This window comes from Chenopodium album, chromosome 16 (assembly GCF_948465745.1).
Source record: "Chenopodium album chromosome 16, dcCheAlbu1.1, whole genome shotgun sequence".
NCBI classification, from domain to species: domain Eukaryota; kingdom Viridiplantae; phylum Streptophyta; class Magnoliopsida; order Caryophyllales; family Amaranthaceae; genus Chenopodium; species Chenopodium album.
The window spans coordinates 27,136,231-27,162,435 of NC_137849.1; the positions used below are offsets into that span (position 1 = coordinate 27,136,231).

General features: G+C 39.6%; 1 non-coding gene across 1 annotated transcript; it reads left to right on the forward strand.

The window, feature by feature from the left end:
• Positions 1–20,017: 20,017 nt before the first annotated feature.
• On the forward strand, positions 20,018–20,124 carry LOC145587118 (small nucleolar RNA R71). The gene has a single exon (XR_014101150.1). It is a non-coding gene; the product is annotated as a small nucleolar RNA R71 (small nucleolar RNA).
• Positions 20,125–26,205: the final 6,081 nt, after the last annotated feature.

The following is a 26,205-nucleotide window of genomic DNA, read 5'->3' on the forward strand; positions in this document are numbered from 1 at the left end:
TTTCGGGTGATTTTGTGATTTTCCCCTGGGACACTGGTCACATTCTCCTGACAAGTAGACTCGAACACCTGCAAAACACGAATATTCCAGCAACGGAATATTTGCCTTTGATAGTTAAGTTAGTAACCTGAAATCAGAAAAGCTAGAGAGAGAAAGTAGAGAAAAGTTGGAGCTGTTTTATGCTCTATTAAATGATATGTCTTAATCCACCCCTCTTATCATAAATGATTGGGGTATTTATAGGGGTGGGGATCTGAGCTTTTTAGGGTTTTGTACCCTAGAATGACGTTTTCTGATTGGCGGCGCAATCAGGTAGGGACACGTGTCCTTAGGAAGCGCCGTTTCGCGGCTTTCTCGGGACTTGGGCCTCCTAATGTTAGGAGGCCCTTTTCTCTCTAATTTAGGTGCTCTTAAAAGGGTTTGCATAAGTGGTATCTTCCTATAGTGACACGTGTCGTCTTTTGATTAGGCCACGTGTCACTAAGAGATTGGTCCACGTTTTGGGGTAATTTTCGCCCTAAACAGTTTTCAATATCTTTAGAAATCGTTTATCAACAATGGTTCTTCTCCCTTGATAAGGATAAAATCTCCTCTTGGGACTCTTAACAAGCGCTTTCATTGATAGGTACAAGTGCAACATTCAAGTTGAAACTGACCATAGGGAATTTAAGATGTTGAAACAAAAGAGAACGAAGGATTCACTTCCTTCTTCAATAAGTGGAGGGAAACTTCCGCTAAAATGGTTGAAGTTCCTATTAAAAAGGAATCTGTGAGTTTGTTCATCAAGATCCTCCAAGAAAAGTAATCAAAACATCTCAAATATCAAAGCCAAGTATCAGTAGTGCTCCACTATCAGACTCCTTGGCGATTTCTGACGAGGAAGGTCATGATGACCCATCACTCCTTATCAAACCAATAGAAGAAACTCATGCTATCGAAGAAGAGGAGGAAAACTTTTTCGATGCCATGAGTGATTACCCCATAGGTGAACAACCTGCCACTAAAGAGGAGGTATGGCTCCTCATAAACATAATGAGTGAAGCAATAGACCTATATCGCGAGGCCCTTGATCATGCAAAGTTGGTACAAGGCAAGCGTGTCACCGAAGAAATGATGCCCACAAAGACTACTAAAAGAAAGCCATTTTCTTTCAATGTAGTCAAACTACCTCAAAAGAATGATAAGGCATACACACCCATTGGGACTTCTTATGCGAACATGTTCCAAATGCTCTTCGAGAATGGGAAGATCAAACCTCTCGAGCCAAGGCCATTTGAGTCGTGGAAAAGGACAGATAGGTTCTACTGTCCATACCATCAATCAAGAGGGCATACCATAGAACACTATTTCAAATTCAAAGACTTAGTCCAAGGAATGATTGACAGTAAAAAGTTGGTTTAAATTCGACCAGAAAAAGATGTTAGCATCAATGGAGTGTGGGAAAGTGATGATGAGAATGTTTACCTCAAAGATATAGAAGAAAGTCCACTCTCCTCAATTTATCCGGTCGATGATATTAGGGATGAAGAGGATTCCCCTATCGACGTCCTTACAAGATCGGGGAGAATAAAACCTCCCATCACAACGCAACCCATTCCTACCACTCAACAAGTTTTCATACCAATCATAGAAGACAACGATGTTGTCAAACAATTAAAAAAGACTAAGGTCGAGATGAACGCATGGAAACTCCTAGCTACATCCCATGAGCATAGGCTCGTAGTAATGGATGCCTTAGTTAAGGTAGGGATAGATTCAGAAACCTCACTTGAAGGTTTAGCCAACTTCCTAACCTGTGATCTTCCTAGTCCCATCAACTTAATCACCTTCTCTGACAAGGATTTACCTCATGAAGGTGATAAACATAATAAAGCCTTGAACCTCATAGTGATCTTCTAACGGATGAACGTTCCAATGACCCTTGTGGATAATGGATCGACAATTAATGTTTTCCCACTTAGAATTGCGAAGATACTAGGAATAAGGGATGAAGACTTGTCCCCATCAACACAAGGCATAAGAGCTTATGACAACACTCGTCGTCAAGCTCTTAGGACTATTACTATGAATGTCACGACGGGAGTTATTGAGCATGCAACCACTTTTCTAGTGGTAGATATCAAAGCCTCTTTCAACCTATTATGCTTCACGACCTTAAGGCCTTCCCTTCATCCCTTCATTAAAAAGTTAAGGCAATAGTTGGAGGACTTCCTATCAGGATCGATGCTTCTCCTATGAGGATCAAAGCAAGTGATAATTACTCATAAATGTGGAGCATGATGAGAATGATGAAGAATTATGGGGCTTCAATGCCGAAGAGGTCTCTTTCATCGAGGAAAATGAGAAGACCCTTCTTCGCTATGACCTCCATTCAAACATCATAGTCAATGGCATCCTCAGAAAAACATGGGCACTTTCCTGGAATGACCCTTGGAAAGAAAAAGGGAGTAGAGACGCAAATGAGATTACCTGGCCTTCCTAAATTAGATACTTTTGGACTTGGTTTCGAACCGACTCCAAAAGACTATAAGCAAGCCCGGGAAAAGTTCAATGTGTTGAGAAATACTCGTACCCAAAATAAAGCAATCCCAATGGATCATTACCCTCTCACTTTAAATGGACAATTCATAAAAGAGGGAGAAGATTATCCATGCTACGAGTATCCTGAGCCCTTTGTCAAAGATGGAGTAAGACAACCAGGGTTTGAAATCTTTTTGGATTGAAACTTCCTAGATGAGATCCCAACTCCCATTCACAAGGAGAAAGCACCCCAATTCTTTGACTTTAATGTCACGGGACTCCTCTTTGGCTACGAGAAGAATGAGCCTAAGCGTATCGACGATGATCCAAACAGTCTTACAAAGTGAAAACTTTGATCTTACGAATCTCATTACTCCGGCAGAGGGATTAGTCCGAGGATGACGAAAGACTATGAAGGTGACTACACCAAGTGGAAGAAAGATCTCCATAACAACATGACAAGGACCAATGTTTGAGTCTGAATCATCTAAGTCTGAGTCTGAGTCTGAGTTTGAGTCTGAATTCAAGTCTTCTGTAGTCGAGTCTTCTAAACCTTCTATAGTTGCATCTCCTTCTATTCCTTCTAGTTTAAAACCTACTTAGGATAGTCAATAGTCAAGTCCCAACAGACGTTTCTTTATTTGATGTAATGATTTCTAAGTTCAATAATATGTCTTCATTTGCTTACTCCTCGTGTCATTCTCTCACTCAAGATGACGTGCATTGCTTAACTAACAATGAAAGTGACGAAGTAATAATTAAAGCAATGGAAACACTTGAAAACAAAACACCAGAAATTGAAGACACCGAAACAATTGATATCTCAAAAGATCTCACCATTAAAAGAGAGGTTAAAATTCGTTTAACTCTTAACAAAGAAGAAAGACCTTATTTAATTAATCTACTAAAAGAATTCATTGATGTGTTTGCTTGGTCATATGAAGATATGCCAGGAATAAATAGAGAGATAGCTCAATACACAATACCATTAATTCCAGGAATGAAACCTGCAAAACAGAAGTTACATCGAATGAAACCCGACATAGCTCTTAAGATAAAAGAAGAAGTTCAAAAACAAATAACTGCAGGTTTTATCAGGGTATCCAAATACCCCGAATGGGTCGCAAATGTTGTACCAATTCCTAAGAAGGATGGTAGGGTAAGAATTTGTGTCGACTATAAAGATCTAAATAAGGCAAGTCCAAAGGACGACTTCCCTTTCCCACACATCGACATTTTTGTAGATAACACAGCAAATCACGCACTTCCCTCATTTATGGATGGGTACGCAGGGTACAACTAGATTCTCATGGCTGAAGAAGATATGGAAAAGACTACATTCATAACACCTTAGGGCACTTACTGTTACACGGTGATGTCATTCGAGTTGAAAAACGCGGGTGCCACTTACCAAAGAGCAGCAACTACCTTACTACACGACATGATGCATAAAGAGGTTGAATTGTATGTGGACGATATAATCATAAAATCAAAAGATTGATTTTACTCCGATTCATTCTGCCTCCGATTCATTCTGCCTCAAGGTGAAGCAGGGAAGAGCGGGCGTGCACCCTCCTTGGAGCGGGCGCTCCTCCCCTTGAAGATTGAATCTTCCATATGCTGAAGAACATGAGAGCGAGCGTGCAGAGCCTCTGGAGCAGGCACTCCTCCCCGATTATTTGAAATATGCCTTCTTCTGAAGCCAACAGGAGCGGGCGCGCATCACTCCGGAGCGGGCGCTCCTGACCGAGTATAAATAGAGAGATAGTCTTATTTTGACGGATTAGCCTATGTAATTTAGGGAGTATAAATACTTCCCCTTTAGTTCATTTAGAAACTAGACAATAGTAGCCTAGTTTTTAGTAGTTCCTCTTAGTTTGAAACATTCCACTTTGGTAATCTAGTTTAGTTTTCATCAAATAAATCATTGTAATAGTGAGTTTCAAGGATTGTTCTCAAGATTTGGCACTTTGTATTCAACATTTGAAGCTTTAATTAGTAATTTATTCCACCTTCATCCATTTAATTTCTGATTTTATTTTGAATTTGCATGTCACTTGAATCTCTTTAGTTCTTGATAATTTGTTGTTGGATGATAGTTTATTCAATAGTTAATCACTTTTCCACAATTATTGAAGTAGTTAAAACCCTAATCCTTGTTTGCATGTTGATTAAGATGAGTTGTGAGTAGTCTTCTTTGCTAGGGGTTGAGTGAAGCTCAATCTATTGGTTAGTTATGTAAATATTGGAGAAGTATTGATGTTTGTATTGAAATTAAATTGATTTTATGAGATTGCTTGTTAGTTCTTCATGATAGGATTAGCTACCCTTGATTTAGGAGCTTGATAGCATGGTATGCTTAGTTTGACATGGAAATGTGAATTGAGTATGTCATTACTTATTGCAATTTGATTATGTATCTTTTAATGCTAAACTAATGAGGAATCTAAGTTTAGTAGTGTGACTTGTTTCCTAATTGCGTGAGGTTGATCTTACATATAGTCCTTGTTATCTCATGTCTATTTTACTCCCTATTTGCCTAATTACCTTGGTTGAGTGGATCCCATTCCTTAGTGTCTTTAATCCATTGAATTAGAACTATAGTTTGTTTATCTACTTGACAAACCCCAAATCACTAAAGACTTCGAATTAGCTTAAGTGTTAAGATCCTTATCAACCATATCTCGTTCCTTGTGGACCGAACTCTTACTTATCATTGTGCTTGGTTTGTAGGATGTTTGATTATAATTGTGTTTGATTGAGTGTGGAATGTGCGACTCGGTGGAGGGAGTTGATTCACAAGCATATGGAGAGGGTACTTTTTCACTTAGATGTCGAGTGTTTTAAAACCCGCTTTATCTATGTTTTTCCGGCTCTTTCGAGGAGTCACGTGACACTACCATTAGGGGGGATTTGAACTTTGTGATGGGGACGCGGTAAGATGTGTTGAATATGCCTAAGTTGAGTATTTTCGGGAAGGTTAGCTAGGCCTTGGTTACTTATGACCGTGGTTGATCTTAGGCATATACCTCATGCTCGAGTTTTATTGCTTAAGGATTCTTGTATCTATGCATGTGCTTTTCTTTGAGAAAATTAATCTTTTGGTTTGTTTTTGGGCAATGTGAATTGCTTGAGGACAAGCATTTGGCTAGCTTGGGGGGATTTGATAAGTGGTTTATTTTACCACTTATTGTGGTGATTTTAACCCGATTTTGCTATCCTTTCCCCTCTTTCTAACCCATTTTGTATATAAAACTTGTGTCTCGGCCTTGCCCCTTCTTTATATGTGTTAGTCCATGTTTTGCAAGTGTTATGACTCAATTTGACAAGAAATCAAAACTTAGAATGGCGTTCAAGGCATGAAAACAGAGAAAGGAGAGCCCGCTCTTGGAGGAGCGGGCGTGCACCTCTCCAAGAGCGGGTGCTCCTTCATCTTAAACAACATTCTGCCCAAAATCCAACCCTTTGAGGAGCAGCCGTGCGCCTTAGCTGGAGCGGGCGCTCCTAGCTGCTCCGATTCATTCTGCCACAAGGTGAAGGAGGGAGGAGCGGGCGTGCACCCTCCATGTAGCGGGCGCTCCTTCCCTTGAAGATTGAATCTGCCATATGCTGAAGAATAGGAGAGCGGGCCTGCAGAGCCTCTAGAGCGGGCGCTCCTCCCCGATTATTTGAAATCTGCCTTCTTCTGAAGCTAGCAGGAGCGGGCGCGCATCATTCCAGAGCAGGCGCTCCTGGCCGAGGAGCGTGCGCTCCTCAGTGGAAATCCGTCTTATTTTGACGGATTAGCCTATGTGATTCGGGGAGTATAAATACTTCCTCTTTAGTTCATTTAGAAACTAAACAGCAGTAGCCTAGTTTTTAGTAGTTTCTCTTAGTTTGAAACATTCCACTTTGGTAATCTAGTTTAGTTTTCATCAAATCAATCATTGTAATAGTAAGGATTATTCTCAAGATTTGGCACTTTGTATTCAACATTTGAAGCTTTAATTAGTAATTTATTCCACCTTCATCCATTTAATTTCTGATTTTATTTTGTATTTGCATGTCACTTGAATCTCATTAGTTCTTTATAATTTGTTGTTGGATGATAGTTTATTCAATAGTTAATCACTTTTTCCCAATTATTGAAGTACTTAGAACCCTAATCCTTGTTTGCATGTTGATTAAGATGAGTTGTGAGTAGTCTTCTTTGCTAGGGGTTGGGCGAAGCTCAATCTATTGGTTAGTTATGTAAATGTGGGAGAAGTATTGATGTTTGTATTGCAATTAAATTGATTGTATGAGATTGCTTGTTAGTTCTTCATGATAGGATTAGCTACCCTTGATTTAGGAGTTTGATAGCATGGTATGCTTAGTTTGACATGGAAATGTGAATTGAGTATGTCATTACTTATTGCAATTTGATTATGTATCTTTTAATGCTAAACTAATGAGGAATCTAAGTTTAGTAGTGTGACTTGTTTCCTAATTGCGTGAGGTTGATCTTACATATAGTCCTTGTTATCTCATGTCTATTTTACTCCCTATTTGCCTAATTACCTTGGTTGAGTGGATCCCATTCCTTAGTGTCTTTAATCCATTGAATTAGAACTATAGTTTGTTTATCTACTTGACAAACCCCAAATCACTAAAGACTTCGAATTAGCTTAAGTGTTAAGATCCTTAGCAACCATATCCCGTTCCTTGTGGACCGAACTCTTACATATCATTGTGCTTGGTTTGTAGCATGTTTGTTTATAAATGTATTTGATTGAGTGTGGAATGTGCGACCGTTCTAACACCCATTAGTCACCAAAGGAGAATATCCACTTCACGCTGACAAAAGAGCAAAACGAGCTCTAAGACTTTTGTCTTCCCTATATGTGCTCATAAATCACGAGCTACATAAAAGGGTACCTAAAGGTAGGGCTCTCCTATGTGTAGGCAAAAAGGAAGCTCAAAGGGCAATGAGGATAATCCACGAAGGAGCATGTGGAACTCATACGAATGGCAAAATGCTAGTCCAAAAGATAATGCGCCAAGGATATTATTGGACTACCATGAATAGTGATTGCCATCAATATGTAAAAAGATGCCCCAAATGTCAAATTTACGCCAATTTGCAACAGGTTCCTTCTTCTCTCCTCTATACTTATACATCACCATGGCCTTTCTCAACATGGGGAATAGACATTATTGGAAAAATCACCCCTCCTGGGACAGGAGGCCATGAATACATTATTGTAGCAATTGATTACTTCACAAAATGGGTTGAAGCAGCATCATATGCAAAACTCACCGCAAAACATGTAGCACTCCTTATCGAAAGAAACATTATATGTCGATATGGAGTCCCACGTGAAATGATAAGTGACAATGGAACTCACTTTCAAGCAGAATGTGAAGAATTGCTTAAAAAATATGGCATTCAACATCATCACTCTTCCCCATATAGACCTCAAGAAAATGGCGCAGTAGAAGCAGCCAATAAGAACTTAAAAACTATTATCGAAAAAATGACAGAAAACTACAAGGATTGGCGTGACAAACTCCATTTCGCTCTTTGGGGTTATCACACGTCAATTCGTTCATCCACAGGAAATACGCCATTTTCCTTAGTCTATGGAATGGATGTCGTATAACCTGTAGAACTGGAAATACCTTCCTTACGCATCGCGTTGGAAAGTAAACTCGATGAAGTTGAATGGACTAGAGCGAGATATGAAGAGCTAATTCTACTTGATGAAAAACGACTAGAGGCTCTACATCATACTCAATGATATCAAACTCGCATGGCTAGACACTTTAATAAGAAGGTCAAGACAAGAAACATCAAAGTAGGTGACTTGGTGTTAAAAGCATTAAGGAAGAATGTTCTAGACCCAAGGGGCAAATTTAGGCCTAATTGGTCTGGACCATGCATCGTCAAAACTATCCTATCAGGAGGTGCCGCAAAACTAACTAATATGGATGGTAATTAGTTCTCAAATATGACAAATCTTGACCAACTTAAGAAATTCTACCCATAATAACTTCAGTAGTATACTCAAAAGAGCTACATCTGGCCTGATTCCTAAGGAAATGATACTTAGGTAAACCTTTACGGGGTGCGGCCAATTTAATTTTTACACATCTCACACTTCTAGCTACATCAGCACGCAAACACAGAATGAACGTCGCGCATTCAAGACCAGCGTGTCGCGACAGGCTTGTCGCGCCGCGATGGGTTCAAATTTCCAACGCCAATGCTTTTCGCCGATCTGTGCAAATTTCGGTGTATTTCGGGAATTTTCGACTTCTGTACTCGAAAAATTTCGAAGTTTATTCAAGTTGTTTTCATTACTTTAATAAAATAAATTTTTATTTTCAATAAAAAGTCAATTTAATTTAAAAAGCTGAAAAATTACATTAATGATTAGTAAAATAAAGGAAAAATTGCCCCCATTAATCCCAACTTTGTCTCGTCCGCCAATATTAATCCCAACTTTTGTTTATTCACTATCACTCCCAACTTTGAACCCTATTAATTTCTATTGCACCCAGCCGGTCATCTAACTTGATGTAGCAGGTTACCTAGACACGTGTCCACACGTGATTAGTCTAAACAAAATTAAAAAAAAAGTTATAAAAAACAAAATTATAAAATATAACAAAATTATAAAAAAAAATAACAAAAAAAAATCAAAAATCCCAAACCTTAACCAGAAGCACATGGCAGCCTACCACCTTTGGCAGCGGCGCCCTTGTCGTTTTCGACAAGCGGCAACCCTGCCACCTCCGGCAGTTGTTCCAGCAGGGAGAAATCCCCACAACGCATCGCTGGCAAGCCCACCCAGCTACTACCCTCACCGAAACCTCATGGCCTCCTTCACCTTCGAATCACCACCAGCCCCTATCAACCAATCGCCACCAACCCCCGTCAAACCCAATCACCACCAGCCCCCATCAAACCCAATCAACACGTACCAGCCCCCGTCAAACCCAATTTCCCAATAGCCCCACCCTTTACAAGTCCACAGCCGCGACAATCGAAACCCTAACTCGGACCACTACCATAAAAGGGTCGTCGGAGCACGCGGGTTGCGATTGATGGTTTTGGTGCCCAATTTCCCCGCCGTTTTCGCCCCTTCCCTACCGGATTTCGCCTACCCATCCCTTTCCCCATCGAATTCCTCCCCTTTCCCCGTTCAATTTCGCCCCCTTTCTATTCCCCGATTTCCTTTCCCCGATTTTGGTGCGCGAGAGGAGATACGATGGGGTTGCGGGTGGTGGTCGTGGCACCGACACCAAGGCAGGCTAGGGGGTGTAGGTGGTGGTCAGTGCTTCGGGGGAAGGTGTTGGCTGGCTGTGGGTGGGTGGGTGCGAGATGTCGCTGTCATTGGCTTGTTTTGGTTACCTTTTTTTTTTAATCTTTAAAATTTTTTTTAATTTTAACCTATCATGATGTGACACGTGTGCAATTAATCACAAGTCAAAAAAATTTATCTCTTCAACCAGTTCCAAGTCATTTGGGTACAATAGAAATTAATCCCATACAAAGTTGGGAGTGATAGTGAATAATCGAAAGTAGGGATTATTATTGGCGGATAAGGCAAAGTTGGGATTAATGGGGGCAATTTTTCCTAAAATAAAATTACATTATTGATGGAATTTAAAGAAGGCTTAAAAAAAATAAAATTAACTTGAAAATAAGATAAATGTCTAATAAATTAAAAGTAAAGCAATGCTCTAATCGGTCTTCTCTTTTCTCGCCCTCTTCCAATTCTTGTCTGCTTCTTCTTCATCGTCCATCTCTTTCACCAATAGGGATCCCTTAGATGATCTGCATACGACTTTTGTAGAGATAGTTTCTCCCTTGGCCATTACACAAATCTTCTTTTCAACCCATGCTTTCTTTTCTGTAGAGTCAGCTTTTCTTTTCTCTTTGCCTTTAGCAGCACTCTTTTTCTTAGGCATAATAGGAGTCTTTCATTCAACCCTTGCATCTAGGCGTTCTTTAAGAGTTTTACTAGTTTTGTCCTTAGTCATGTTTCAGAATTTGTTCTCTTCCTTTTGAAATCTACCAAGTAACCACTGCTTCACATCTCTAGATAAAGGAAGAGGAGCTTTATGGGTAACAACTTCCCACAAAGGTCTAGCACACCAATAGTCGTCAAATCTTTCTACATCTTGTGAAACAGGAAATTCATAAGGGCGACGAAGATCCCCAGAAGGAATGGTTTGAGCAAGGCCATATTGTCTTCTTACTCTAGATGGATAGTAAAAAGTTAACTTGGACAAGCTTGGAAGACGGCAAAAGGGTTGAGTATTGACACCAATCATCTTCTTGATTTTCCACCAAGAAACAACCCATTTAGTGGATAAGTCGCGAGTTTCAAAGATTTTACTCCACTCCCGACGGCCCATCTTTATGGAAAAATGTTTCTTCCTTCTTACAAGACAATTTGGTGTATACTTTTCAATGTTGTCAGGAGGGATAATTAATTCAAGCCTTTCCATTAGCCAAATTTGCAAAAATTCAATGCAAATAATTAGTATTACTATACAAAATTAAATATTTTTTATTTCTGTAATTAAAATATTGATTTTCTAACTATAATAAAATTGGAGAACCTCGAATTGGTACTTTTGGTCCTTTTTTAATTCATCCAAATTAAGCATAGTTTCTCCAACAATTAATGGCATTGGATTTCTCCCTGAGTCAATTTGCTCCATGACAGATACCAAGATTGCTTCACCCTCATGAATATTTCCATTAGTGAGGAGATATTGGCTAAACATGCAAAAGAGGAAAGCCCTCCTCTTATAAACATGAAAAGACTCAGATCGTGGTCTATCAAAATTAAAACGTGCAAATTCTTTCAAATTGATCACAATAACATGCACTATATCCTTCAAGTCCCTATAAGGTTAAGAAATCGCTCAAAATCTTTATAACAATACTCGCTCACCTTACGAATTACAGCAAGATTTAAAGAAGGAAAACAAAGAATAGCACCAGATTCTTCCCGTAAAGGGCAAATTTCATCATCACCTAGTCTAAAGCAATGGTATTCGAATCCCAATATCCTAAGGCGGTATTAATAAAGTCTATATCAAGATCTACCCCTTTAATGCCATATAAACCCCCCAAGTGGAAAAAGTCAAACTCCTTCCTCTCCTTAGCAGTCAAAGACCGGCACTACTCACGAGTAAAATCACTAAAAGTCTTAGCCATGACAACTAGATTGAAAATTAAAAGCTCAGTATTTTAATCTGCTCAAATTATGCTGAAATCGGCAGATTTTGGGGCTATTTATAAACAGGGGTTGACGCAAACCGAATTCGTGCAAACTGAATCCTGAACGGATTCAGGAATTTAAAATTATCGTGCCACGATAAGGCTATCGCGTCGGCTCTTACCTGCCACAGCGTCACGCGTTATGCTAACCGCGTTTTTCCAACTTTGACTCGGATTTGTACTTCGACTTTACGGTTTTTTGGTCCTTTCAAACCCTTATCCAATTCTATTTTTGGCAACTTCCCTTCAAACACTTATCCCATATTGATTATTTTAAGTTTAATTAATTAAGCTTATTTTTAATCAAATTTCATTTTATTTTTTCATTTTTTCTTTTGGGGGAGAAAGTCGGATACCTTCCATTAGTAATAAAAATGACGGAAAATTCTTACGCAAAAATTTTCATAATTTTTTCACACACTCACATGCACATAAAATAAAATGCAAGAAATAAAACAGACATAAAAAAGTATATATATACAATATGTCTAAACATAAGTGTCAATAATATAACCCAAATAGCAAAGTCTTATATAGTCAAACAATAAATAAACACAGGTACATCTATGATCTCGGAGAACGAATGTCGAAGGTATCGTAGAACTGCAAAGTCCGCGGATTCACCTCCTACCCAGCATTAGTCTCTCTAGTCGGAGGAAAGGAAAGAGTAGGGCCAGTCCATCCTGGCTCACCCTGATGCGACTCCTGACAAGGCAGTTGCTACAACGACGAGCCAACCTCGTACGTCCCACCAGCCGTGGAAGGAATCGGCACCGAAGTACCCGGACCAGGGGGCTGCCTCACCTTCTCCTCGATAGAGGAACCAGAGCCTTCTATGACAAAGGTGTGATCCGACCCCTCTCGTCTACCCTGAGTCTCAACCGAGGTGCGGCGACGTCTCGATCCAAATCCAGATCTCTCCCTCCTACCCTCAGGTCTCGTGTGAGTACACGTCGAAGGGACGGGCTGAAACAGAAAAGTAAGCCAAGTCCAATACAGAGAAAAAGCTATAATAACCAAATGCGAGTAAAGAGACATACCTCTGCCACATCGTCATCACGACGACACGATGCCCGGTGACTCAACCTCATGAGCTGGTAACGAAAGGCGTCTATGGCTCTTGCCATCCTCATCATCACCTCGAGTGAAAACTATAAAGTAAAAGAGGTTAAAAATAATCAAAAGGATACACACAGAAAAGGAGCAGAGATAACTTACCGAAGTCTGACGGCGAGGAATCGATCTCTCCACCAGACGCAACTCCTCGGGGGCTGGAGGTATCATCTCTTCTATAGGCCCAAAGGACCCCTGGTAAGGGATGGACATGGGCGGAGGTACAAACTCCGCAACAGACATATCCTGCAAAAATAAACTCTAACGGTCAAGATCGTCGAAGGCTACCAAAAGATAAACAAATCAAAAGATATAAAGCATACCTCCTCCTCATCCAATATGCAAGGTGGTGGAGCCAATCGCAGCAAGAGTCTCCTAGCATTGCACTGGGTCAGATGGCTATGTCTTTGCCAACCCTCACCAGCTGGTGACCTCTCCATGTTAGTCTTAAGAGCCTCTTGGTCTATCATATGTGGTGGAGGATGTCGCAGAAGCACAAAAAACTCCGTAGAGTGCTGAATCGCAACTATCTTGCCCAAATACGTCACAGCGTCATACGTCCCATGAAAGTAACGACGTTGTGATGTATACAAAGTGGCTCGCGCAAGAACGTCCAATTCATCCCATGGACGGAAAAGAGGCTCAGGCTCCTGTGAAAGAGATATCCATAAGTTAGAATCCTATTAAACAGGGTAAATAGAAATGGCAACAGCAATGCATACCGAGAGAAGCGCCTCTCGAACAAGTGTGGTAGTAGTCAGGCCAGGATAACAGCCTCCCCAACTAGCAGCAATGGGGAGCCCTCGTGGAAACGGCCTGGCTGGCGCCAAGGACGGAAGGTACTTGTAGAACTACACACCTGTAACAACGGGGAAGGGTCAATAAAAGCTAACGCGTGTCAAAACTAAGCTTCTGCTATGGAATATACCTCTACAATCCTCCAGAAGCTAGAGAGGGTGACTTCCTCCTCATAACTACGTTGGCGACAAGTGAGTCGCAATCTAAGCAGGAAGTCAGTATAGGCCAAGTGACAGGCTAAAGTCGTATCACCTAATCAAAAGTAATTACCTAAGTCCTCTAACTAAAGTAGATAGGGAAGTAGGGTCGAATCCACAGGGAAACTAGTCTTTCTATTCCTAATTAATTAATAGAAATCTAAATTATTAGTAACAATTTGTTGTGATTTAAAGATTATACTACGAAGAATATAAGTAGGGAGAATAAAATAAGAGGAATCAATGAATTAAAGACCTAGGGCATAGGTTCACCAATAAATAATATTCCAGGGTAAAACATAATAACCAATCATTAATGCATCAATTAACCAGATAATAAAGGGCTTTCGCTATGTATTACAATCACAGAATTAATCTACCGGTATTAAATCTCATCTCTCGAATCTCGACTTAACCATTTATAGATTAACCTGCCTATTGAAACTAGACCTAAATATCAATTCTCATCTCTCGAATCTCGAATCAATATTGTCAAACTCATGCATAAAAGATCAGGCCTAATCTAGTCACAGAGCATTAAATCAATCAATAGGAAATTAATATAGCATTGATAATTAACAACAATAAATTACCCCTTCATATTATTTATGGATCCCCATAAACCCTAGAAAGAGAACTACTCACACATAATTAAATCTAAACTAATCAAAGCAATAAAATAAAACATGATAGAAGGAATAAAATAAATAACTGAGATTAAGAGAAAAGAAATCGTTACCAAAGTAATCAGAATAAAGAGTTGAGTAAACAACAAAGTATATAGTGTAGAGAGAGAAAATAAGCTTAAGTAGAGAGAGAAAATCTAAGAGAAAGAATTACAAAAGTAAAGAAAGAATAAGGAAGTGTAAAAAAGAATCCTAAACTTGCTTAACAAAAACATATTTATAATAAGCAAGAATCCTAAACTAAAACAAACTAAACGATGCTTAAAAGATCTATCTGAGACACGCGCCCGACCGGGCACCACACCGCCCGACCGGGCACCACACCGCCCGACCGGGCGCGCCTTTTTGATCGGGCGAAGAGTTGCTGCGATATAAGTCTTCTTTGCCCGATCGGGCGCGCCATCGGGCGGACCATCGGGCGGACCATCGGGCAGACCGTCGGGCGGACCATCGGGCGGACCATCGGGCAGACCATCGGGCGGACCCCCTTGGGTCGCTTGGACTCCTCGTTTAGGCTCGTAACTTGGCCCAAACCAAATATCCTCTTTGGGGCTTTAATCATTCGGTCCAAATGCCTCGTCTTCACACAAGTCGAGCCCTTATTCACCGGTTTGATTACTCTAACCGATCTTGGGCTACGAAAGATGGCCGTGCTCCTCCAATGCTCGTAGTTGCTCCATAAAATCCCGGGAAAGTACTCCAAAGGTGCAATTCCCTACAAAACTCAACCAAAACTACGAAAACACTAGAAAACACATATTAGTAATAAAAGTGGCTCTAAAGAGCCAAAAACACTACTAATAATGACCAAGGGACAGGGGTAAAATACTACATAAACTAGACATATCACCTATCCCCCAAGCCAAACCTTTGCTTGTCCCTAAGCAAAGAGCTCATCAATGAACATATAAAACATTCCTCACCCCAATAATCAAATCAAGCACAGACGATTCAAGGCAAATCTAATGAGCATGCTTGAATATCAATCAATCTCATTCATCCAATCACTCTTCCTCCCCAACAATTGTCAAATAGAGCAAACCACACGAGCATATAGAATTCAAGACTAGTGCTCACACACTCAACTCTCATTTATGTGGCGAGTAAAAGATGTACTCGATCGCTCTCCAACCACCCTTTTATGTGAACAATGCCCTCCCAAACTCACACACTCGTGTGTTTAAAAAGATAAGCACTCAACCTAATAGTCGACTCGGAATATGTAAATTCATAATTTGCATTGATAAACAACACTTTCACATCTACACAACTCTATGCACAAGGTCGGATGGTCTTTAAAGCTTGTAATGTATGGCTAGGGTAAAGGGTAGGAAATATTTGGGAACATGTGAGAGAAAAGCCATGCTTAAAGGGAGCCAAATCCTAATAAAACCAATGATCAAAATAAATAATGATCAACATCTCCAACATAACTAACTCCAACAAGAATCCACCAAATACTACTCCAAACAACATAAACAATCCCAACACTTACAATTTCACTCATAAAAATATGACAATGTAGAACTTGAGTGAATAAACAAACTTTGAACTCAACTCAAATATTTTACAATGAAACTCAATTTTTTTTTTCTTTTCTTTTGATAAACCTTCACTTAGATAATTTGAACATGAAACACTTTTTTCTTTTTGCTCTTTTTTTTTCATTTTTTTCTTTTTTTCTAGAAGTTCACTTTTTTTTTTTTATTTTCTCATTTTTTTCTTGAACTTCTCTTTTTTTTTCCATCACACTTTTATTTTTTCTCAAATATATACTCAATAAAACTCATCAAAACAAAAATATGATCAAGAACAAATAACTTCTCAAACCCCACCCAAATTGTGCAAATAATGTGCACACTACAAACTCCCTCACCTCACTCACTAATAGCTCCCCCAAGCCAAGCTTGGAACTAGTAACCAATGGGGCAAACATGGCTTGTAATGTGGCTAATAAACAACAAAAAGTCAAGGCAACAACATGGGTAGCAAGAAAGGAACAAATGTATCTAAATAAATCTGAAGGCTACCTAAAAGAACAAATGCCTTCGTCCTCCACATGTGCATAATATTGAGTCATGAAACGCTACTCATAGTTGCAAATCAATACTCAAATTCATTGACATACCAGGAACTAAACACACATTCCTAACCAAATCAACTAGTCAAGCACTATATTCACAAGTAGTTGGACAAAATTGACGCATGTTAAGGAATCCAAACAATCAAACTTCAAATCATGACCAACAAATCCACAATGCTCATCATCAATAACCAAGAATCAAAATAAATTTTCTCAAGTATGGGGCATAGGGAAGCATGATTTACAATTCATTGGAACGTATTTTTGGATTTTTTTATTTTTTCAATTTTTTTGTATTTTTCTTATAGGAAAGGAAAGCAATAAAACTACACTAGGAAAGCAGTAAAACTACACTAAGCATACCAATAAAAAGAGAGAGAGTGAAAGATATACCATATGAACACGAGAACCTCCCCCCAAGCTAAATCAGACAATGTCCTCATTGTCTTAAGGGGAAGCAAGTATTCAAGGTGACTACTCTTCATCATCACCACATCAATGTCACCAAAGCCTCAGGATTGCAATGCATCTCTTTGGAACAAAATTAGGCAAGAAAGAAACAAAGTGTTAGTGGAAAAAAAGATAAAAATTGAGTCAGGTGCACTAATCTGACCATAACTTATGATATATAGATGATAATGCAGTGATTCTAATTGCATTGGAAAGTAGACTTAAAGAGCTTTCCAACGATAGGTCACACGCCCAAATCCGATAAGAAACTCAAAAGTTATGGCCTATCGAAGTTGAGCAGTTTTGCTGATCCGCTCGCGCGCCCGGTCGGGCGCCACACCGCCCGGTAGGGCGGTATAAACCCTTTAAATTCTCTTCATTCTCGCGCCCGGTCGGGTGCCATACCGCCCGGTCGGGCGGTCGAAATGTCCGTACTCGTCAACTCTCGCGCCCGGTCGGGCGATCCTTCGCCCGGTCGGGCAAAAATTGTAATTTTTCACCCTTGCTCTCGCGCCCGGTCGGGCGGTCCTTCGCCCGTTCGGGCCCGAGGCAATGTTTGGTACAAGAGACTCCTTCTCTTTTTTCCAAATTTGACTAACTCTTTTCCTTCTAACCTGTACAACTGAATAAACTCATTAAACTCTCTCCTCTCACAAGAAATAGAAAGAAGACTAAAAAAAACAAGAAAAATACGGGTTGCCTCCCGCAAAGCGCTGGTTTATTTAGGTCTCGCACGACCCTCTTACCACATTCGGGAAGTTAAGCCCCTTGGCCTATCGCCTGGTCGGGTGGTTCTTCACCCGGTTGAGCGATTTTTAAACCACGACTCGGCTTCCCAACACGCCCTGTAAGGCGCCAATTCACCTTATTGGGTGGATCCTCATTGGCTTGAACTGGTGGTTCTTTGCTCTTGTTCGATTGAGAACCCTTTTTGACCATTGGTTGACTCGATTTATCACTTTGTTGAGCTATTACAACACGATCTGGTGGAACTCTCACTATAGACTCAATTTCCGCAACTTGTGTACTTATTTCCACCTTCTCATCTTCAAAACCAAGACCTTCACAGTATAAGGCTTTCTCTATTGCGTCCACTTCATCTTTCCATCGGTTAGTTGTACCTGTAGAAGATGCAACACACGATAACGCCTCCAAGGGATCTTTAACAAAAGCCTGGGGCTTATTAGAACAATTACCAACCACATCAATTTTATAACACTTCTCCTCTAGCATGGGGCTTTTAGGGGTATTATTCAAATTAAAAACAATTTTATCATCCCCTACTAATAGTGTCAATTTACCACATTTTACATCAATAATTGCTCCTACAGTATTAAGGAAGGGTCTACCTAAAATGATTGGGGTTTGCAAATCCTCGGACATATCAAGAACAACAAAATCCACAGGTATATAAAATTTACCTACTCTAACAGGGACGTCTTCTAATATGCCTATGGGGTATTTAGAAGAACGATCGGCCATTTGCAGAGTAATATTAGTAGACTTTAATTTACCCATTTTTAGCTTTAAACACACAAATAATGGCATGACACTAACACTAGCGCCCAAATCACACAATGCATTATCAATCATTAAATTTCCAATATGACAAGGGATAGAAAAACTACCGGGATCTTTTAGTTTGGGTGGAGATTTATTTTGTAGTACGGCACTGCATTCAGCAGTAAAAGCGACAGTCTCTACCTCACTAATAGACCTTTTCCTAGTCAATATTTCTTTCATGAATTTTGCATATGCAGGTATTTGCGTGATTAATTCTGTAAAGGGAACTGTTACCTGCAAATCCTTCACCATGTCAAGGAACTTACCAAACTGCATATCCATGGTGGTTTTCAAATGTCGATTTGGGAATGGTAGTTTGATAATTGGTTGTTGCACATCATTATTCCTATCTTGAGTTACAACCTTCCCTGGAGTTTTACCCTGTAATGTAACATCAGAAATATTAGTACTACCCTTTAGCCCTGCAGGGCTAGGATTAATATCCCTTGGTATAAAGGAATCAGGATTAGCAATTTCTGTTGAAACAGGTTCATCTTCTTTGGGCATAGGAGGCCCATCATAGTGTGAACCACTCCTGAGGGTAATTGCAAACGCCTGATCTGTGGGTTGTACTGGTTGCGATAGTAGGGCTCCTTGTGGGCGAACCTGAAGAGCAGCGGCTAACTGTGCAATTTGAGTATCTATGACTTTATTGTGGGCTACAATCGAGTCAATTTGTGAGTCTCTACTCTCCATATGCTTTTGCATACTAGTTAACATCGCTCTAATTTCTGATAAAGCTGGGTCAGAAGGTGGTGGAGGAGTTTGTGGTTGGTTTTTCTGGCCATCATTGGGATGGTAATATTTTTGCTGAGGTGGTGGTGCTGGTTGTTGTGGTTGTTGTGGTGGAGGTGTGGGATTTTGCACATTAGTACTCTTGTAGGAAAGATAAGGATGGTTCCGATACCCGGGATTATAGGTGTTGGAGTATGGGTTATTTTGCTTGATGGACTGAAAAGCGTTAACCTGCTCCATGGAACTCCTACACTCATGTTCCCAATGACCTACAATTCCACAATTTTCACAGAAAGCATCATTAGCATTATTATCAACAGCAGAAACATTAGCAACAGAATTAGGATTGTTAGTAGTAAGGCTATCTAATTTCTGACAAATAGAAGTAAGCTGAGCTTGCATAAGGGTTACTGAATCAACATGATGTTTGCCCTTATTAGCATAACCTCTAGTATTCCCATATTGGGAATTATGGATCGCCATATCTTCAATAACCTGACCTGCATCATCAACATTAAAATTCATAAATCTACCGCTAGCTGCGGAGTCTAAAATTGTCCTAGATGCATTTCCTAATCCATTGTAAAAAGCTTGAATTAGCTGCCACTTTGCCAAGTTGTGGTGGGGACACTCCCTCTGCAGATCCTTGAATCTTTCCCAAGCTTCATATAATGCTTCATCTGTCTCCTGGGCAAAATTCTGAATGGCACTTCTCAATAAAGCTGTTTTCTCTGCAGGGTAATATTTATTATAAAAATTTAAAGCAAGAGTCTCCCAGTTATTAATACCAAGTGCAGCTCTATTCAAACCATTAAACCATAATTTAGCTTTTCCACATAAAGAAAAGGGAAAAAGAATCTGTCTGATTTGGTCCTGCGTTACCCCATTCTGCCTAATAGTATTGCAATATTGACAGAAGTCTGCAATGTGAAGATTAGGATCTTCACCCTTAGCTCCACTGAATTGCTTTCTTTCTATCATCGTTATGAACTGGGGCTTGATCTCGAACTGGACTCCCTCGAGATCAGGTGTAGGGGAAAGATGTGGAAAATCCGTCAGGGATGGTTGCGAATAATCGCTAAGCTTGCGAGGTGGAGGTGGTGGTGGTGTACCCATCTCTAGTTCTGAATCAGAAGAGTGCTTCGAATCACTAGAAGTAGGTAATGGATTTCTAGGAATATTGTTACTCCCAGAACCCGCCAGGATCTGCCTACAAAAATTCTTCTGTCTATGAAACGAGCGTTCGATCTCAAGATCGAATGGAATGTAACCTGATCTGGAACACCTGGGCATAAACAAAGAACTAAAAAGACAGATATTAGAACTACCTCAAAGAACTAATGTCCTTTGAGGCAAAAGAAAAATAATCTAGACTACAAAAACAATTAGAAATAAAAATAAAACCGTTTCCCCGGCAACGGCGCCAAATTTTGACAGGCTAAAGTCGTATCACCTAATCAAAAGTAATTACCTAAGTCCTCTAACTAAAGTAGATAGGGAAGTAGGGTCGAATCCACAGGGAAACTAGTCTTTCTATTCCTAATTAATTAATAGAAATTTAAATTATTAGTAACAATTTGTTGTGATTTAAAGATTATACTACGAAGAATATAAGTAGGGAGAATAAAATAAGAGGAATCAATGAATTAAAGACCTAGGGCATAGGTTCACCAATAAATAATATTCCAGGGTAAAACATAATAACCAATCATTAATGCATCAATTAACCAGATAATAAAGGGCTTTCGCTATGTATTACAATCACAGAATTAATCTACCGGTATTAAATCTCATCTCTCGAATCTCGACTTAACCATTTATAGATTAACCTGCCTATTGAAACTAGACCTAAACATCAATTCTCATCTCTCGAATCTCGAATCAATATTGTCAAACTCATGCATAAAAGATCAGGCCTAATCTAGTCACAGAGCATTAAATCAATCAATAGGAAATTAATATAGCATTGATAATTAACAACAATAAATTACCCCTTCATATTATTTATGGATCCCCATAAACCCTAGAAAGAGAACTACTCACACATAATTAAATCTAAACTAATCAAAGCAATAAAATAAAACATGATAGAAGGAATAAAATAAATAACTGAGATTAAGAGAAAAGAAATCGTTACCAAAGTAATCAGAATAAAGAGTTGCGTAAACAACAAAGTATATAGTGTAGAGAGAGAAAATAAGCTTAAGTAGAGAGAGAAAATCTAAGAGAAAGAATTACAAATGTAAAGAAAGAGTAAGGAAGTGTAAAAAAGAATCCTAAACTTGCTTAACAAAAACATATTTATAATAAGCAAGAATCCTAAACTAAAACAAACTAAACGATGCTTAAAAGATCTATCAGAGACACGCGCCCGACCGGGCACCACACCGCCCGACCGGGCGCGCCTTTTTGATCGGGCGAAGGGCTGCTGCGATATAAGTCTTCTTTGCCCGATCGGGCGCGCCATCGGGCGGACCATCGGGCGAACCACCGGGCGGACCACCGGGTGGACCATCGGGCGGACCATCGGGCAGACCATCGGGCGGACCCCCTTGGGTCGCTTGGACTCCTCGTTTAGGCTCGTAACTTGGCCCAAACCAAATATCCTCTTTGGGGCTTTAATCATTCGGTCCAAATGCCTCGTCTTCACACAAGTCGAGCCCTTATTCACCGGTTTGATTACTCTAACCGATCTTGGGCTACGAAAGATGGCCGTGCTCCTCCAATGCTCGTAGTTGCTCCATAAAATCCCGGGAAAGTACTCCAAAGGTGCAATTCCCTACAAAACTCAACCAAAACTACGAAAACACTAGAAAACACATATTATTAATAAAAGTGGCTCTAAAGAGCCAAAAACACTACTAATAATGACCAAGGGACGGGGGTAAAATACTACATAAACTAGACATATCACCAAGCTGGCCCAGTCAAAAGTCCCAACCACTCGTAGGTCGCGAAGAGCAGGAAAATAGTAGAGTAGCGCTCGGCTACCCTTGTTAGGAGAAAAGGTCCCTCACAGCAAAATCAGAACGAAGATGCGCACCCGCTGCTCAGGGGTGGTCACATCATCTCGAAATGCCTCTGCAAGCAAAGCCCAGCGAATGGATCGGCCGCTCATCTGCACTGATCTCGACTTAGAACGATCCCGAACAACAATAAGACCCAGCAACTCGTCCACTTCTGGTGACATAAGGGTAATATCCCTACCCAAAGGAACCACGGTTGACTGGAACTCCAGTCCAATGATCGTAGAGAAGTCGAGGGGAGTGATGGTCATCTTACCTCATGGAAAATGGAACGCGTTGGTGGTGTCCCAAAAGAGCTCCATCAAACCTCGTATGATGAAACGGCTCGACCGCAAAGAATAGAGAGCCTTAGTGGCCTGCAGCAAAGGAGTCAAGCCACATGACTCCCACAGTGCGCGCAGCTCCGCGTTGTTGATGAAGTAAGTGTCGTACAAATGACCAATGGTATCGTTGCCTGAACCATGGCAACGAACCCGCTCATCGGACATACCGCGCCGCACACGCTCCAAAATGTGGAACCTGGGCGCAAAATACAAAGAGCGCCCATCCCACTCAGGGAACTCCCCAAGGCTAGTGGAAGTCTCCTCGCCAGCGTCGATAGGCTCGTCCTCCCGGTGAACCCCGCGAGAACGAAAGCCACAACCTCGACGTTGAGCCATGCTAATTATGTTCAGAACATGAAAAACAGTAAATAAACAGTTCTATAGTACCTAAGGTTTGCCTAGCCGCATGATACTATGTTCATAAAAAACAGAGTAGATAGTACAAAAACAGAGTATTTTTTATTCGACAATAACAAACATTTCTGAGCAATCAAACAATTTCTTGCAATATTATGGCAAATATTGTGACAAATTAAGCATGAAAAGCGAGTGAAAACATGAAGAACAAACTACATTATGTTCACGAACTCAAGGTAATCAACAATGGCAATTTGTTCGTTTCTTAACCAAATTGAGTCAAATAAGTTTCAAAATACTCCCAAGGTAATATGCAAACATAAACAAGTGAATTCATAGCAAGAAATGCAACAAATAAAGCAAAATTGTTTTCGAAATTTTCGAAAACCCGCGAGCACAAACGCACAGAATTTGCCAAAAATAGAGTGAATTTGAGAAAAACTTACATAGATCAGCAAACTAGAGATGATAAGCTTCGATTTGCAAAAAATTTGAGCGAATTTTGTTGAGAAACGAAGGAGAACGAGCAAAAAGAAAACTTTTTGAGTTCGTGCGAAAAATGAGAGTAGCAACGGCGAAATGAGGAAGGAGGGGTTTAAATTTGGAAAACTCAACTCCATCGCGACGCTATAAGGCTATCGCCACGCGATAAGCCTGGTGCGTCGCGATGACAGCCTTTTTTCCTCAACGATGCAATACCTTAGGCCCCATATTGGTTATGTGGACCTTATTCAGCAAATTGGGTTCCTTGGTACGCTAGTTAGCCCCTATAAGCAAATTGACATGATTAGTAGTCGGCTCGATTACAATCGCAGTAAGTGATCGACCTGATGATGATTGTCTCACTTAGCTTAAGCGCCTAACATTGGCTCATCGCAAGTACTAAGATATTGGTTCATTGCAAGCACCAAGATATTGGTTCACAACAAAATCACAGCAAAGCAACATCACAGCAGACATTCAAGCAAAGCATTAGCAAACTAAGGATCGTTACAAGCAGAATGATCTTCGACAACGTTCCCTAGGATGTGGAGGGTTGTCACAAACAACTGAAGATGACTACAAGTAGAGTCACCTTCGACAATGTTCCCTAAGATGTGGAGGGCTGTCACAAACAACTGAAGATGACTACAAGCAGAGTTACCTTCGACAATGTTCCCTAGGATGTGGAGGATTGTCACAAAAGCGGGAGATAGCTATAAGTAGAGTTATCTTCGACTATGTTCCCTAGCTTGCGGAAGATGGTCACAAAACAGCAGAAGATCGCTACAAGTGGAGCAATCTTCGATGGTGTCTTGCGGAGGACTGTCACAGCAAAAAATTCAAGACAGCTACAAGCGGAGCAGTCTTCGGCGATATCCCCTGGCTTGAGGAAGGTCGTCACAAATACAGCAGTAAAAATCGTTCAATCCAGAGACGTGTACTCGACGGTGCAAGATACGCGTTTCTAACTCTCTTATATATTTAACTAACACTAGTTTGCATGTATCGGCGTTGCAAAGAATGATTTAGGATCGCAAAATGTTCTGAATCATTTTCCGTCCCTATCGCTACTTTGACTTTTGTTTTCGAAACTTATGTTTCTTCAAACTCAGTCAAAGTGGGGGCTTCTGTAGACGCCTGATTGTTTCTCCCCAAAAATCAAACCCAGTGATGAATATCTTTCACGTCATTGAATATCGAACGAGGTGAAATATGAATGAGTCTCATGATGCACTCGTTTTAATAAAAATACTTCTTTCTTTTTTCGAAAATCTTTCTTTTCGAACCCTGTTTATGAAAAATGTCCAGTCTCATTTAGTTTGATCCATGATATAGGTTTAATAACAGTGTAGTTGGATGGGGCTCGAAAAGAGCTTTCCAACGATATATTATAAGCCCAATTCTGATGAGTAATGAGGAAGTTATGGCCAAAATACGAAATTGGGCCCAAAATGATTTTATATATGGCCTAATGATCAAGTGGAGGGCCCATTAATTATTGTTCCTAAAGTCATTAGGATTGACTTTAATCATCTAAATAATCTAGAAGGTTATTTTATGTTCTAATGGAATTAGGATTAATAATTATTTTATTTTATTTGGAAAAGATAATGAATTTAATTTGGAATAAAACAAATATTTTAATGATAAACTGATCTTAAATTAATGATAAATACGAAGTCTAATCGTCTAGTTATATCAGGGAAAGGACTCCGTACAGCTTCTTTATCATAGCCGCGCCATCGCGCTGCGAGGTGTCTTGATAATGAATAATAAATAATATAACATGATTCAATTACTTTCAACTTGTATCAAGCTCATAATAATTATTCCAATATATTCACATGCTTACATATAAGACATGGATAGTCAATCAGTCATTCCTAGTATCATAACAACAATTTAACTTGATACTAATCACATACTTGATACCAAATTTAACTTCCTAGCTAATAACATGGTACTACGCATAATTAATACATCTTACGCGTATACGTACCTCAAATCGTCTTTTCAACTAGCCACAATGCTAGAAGGTACTCAACTTAAAGTCTCCTACAATATCAAGTATATAAACTCATTTAATCCCTTATTTACACAAGTTTCCAGCAACTTTAAACACTTTAAAACCTCTCTAATAAGCTGAAATTTTGGTTTAAAACCTTTAAACTCTTTCTTTAAGTGGGTAATTAAAACGACAAAGTAAAAACTCAATTATATTGCTTATATAAAAATTCCAGCATACTTTATAAGGTTTAAACCCCTCAAATAAATCTAAAAATTCAATAAAAACCACTTAAAACCTCCTCTACTTATGGGTAATCAACTCTTTTTTATTAAAACACAAAAGTAGTACTTATAATAAAATTCCAGCAATTTATTTTAAATAAAAACTCATTAAAACTCCATAAAGATACAATCTTTAAGCTTTATTATCACTTACAATCAATAGGTGTATAAAACCCCCAAATTAATTGCAATAAAGAACCCTAAAAATCAATTCTTTTTATGGTTAAAACCCTAACTTTTAATACTTTATAAAATCTAAAAATAAAATACTTTATAATCTAAAGTTTACAATCTTTAATCATCAAAACATAACTAAAGAACAT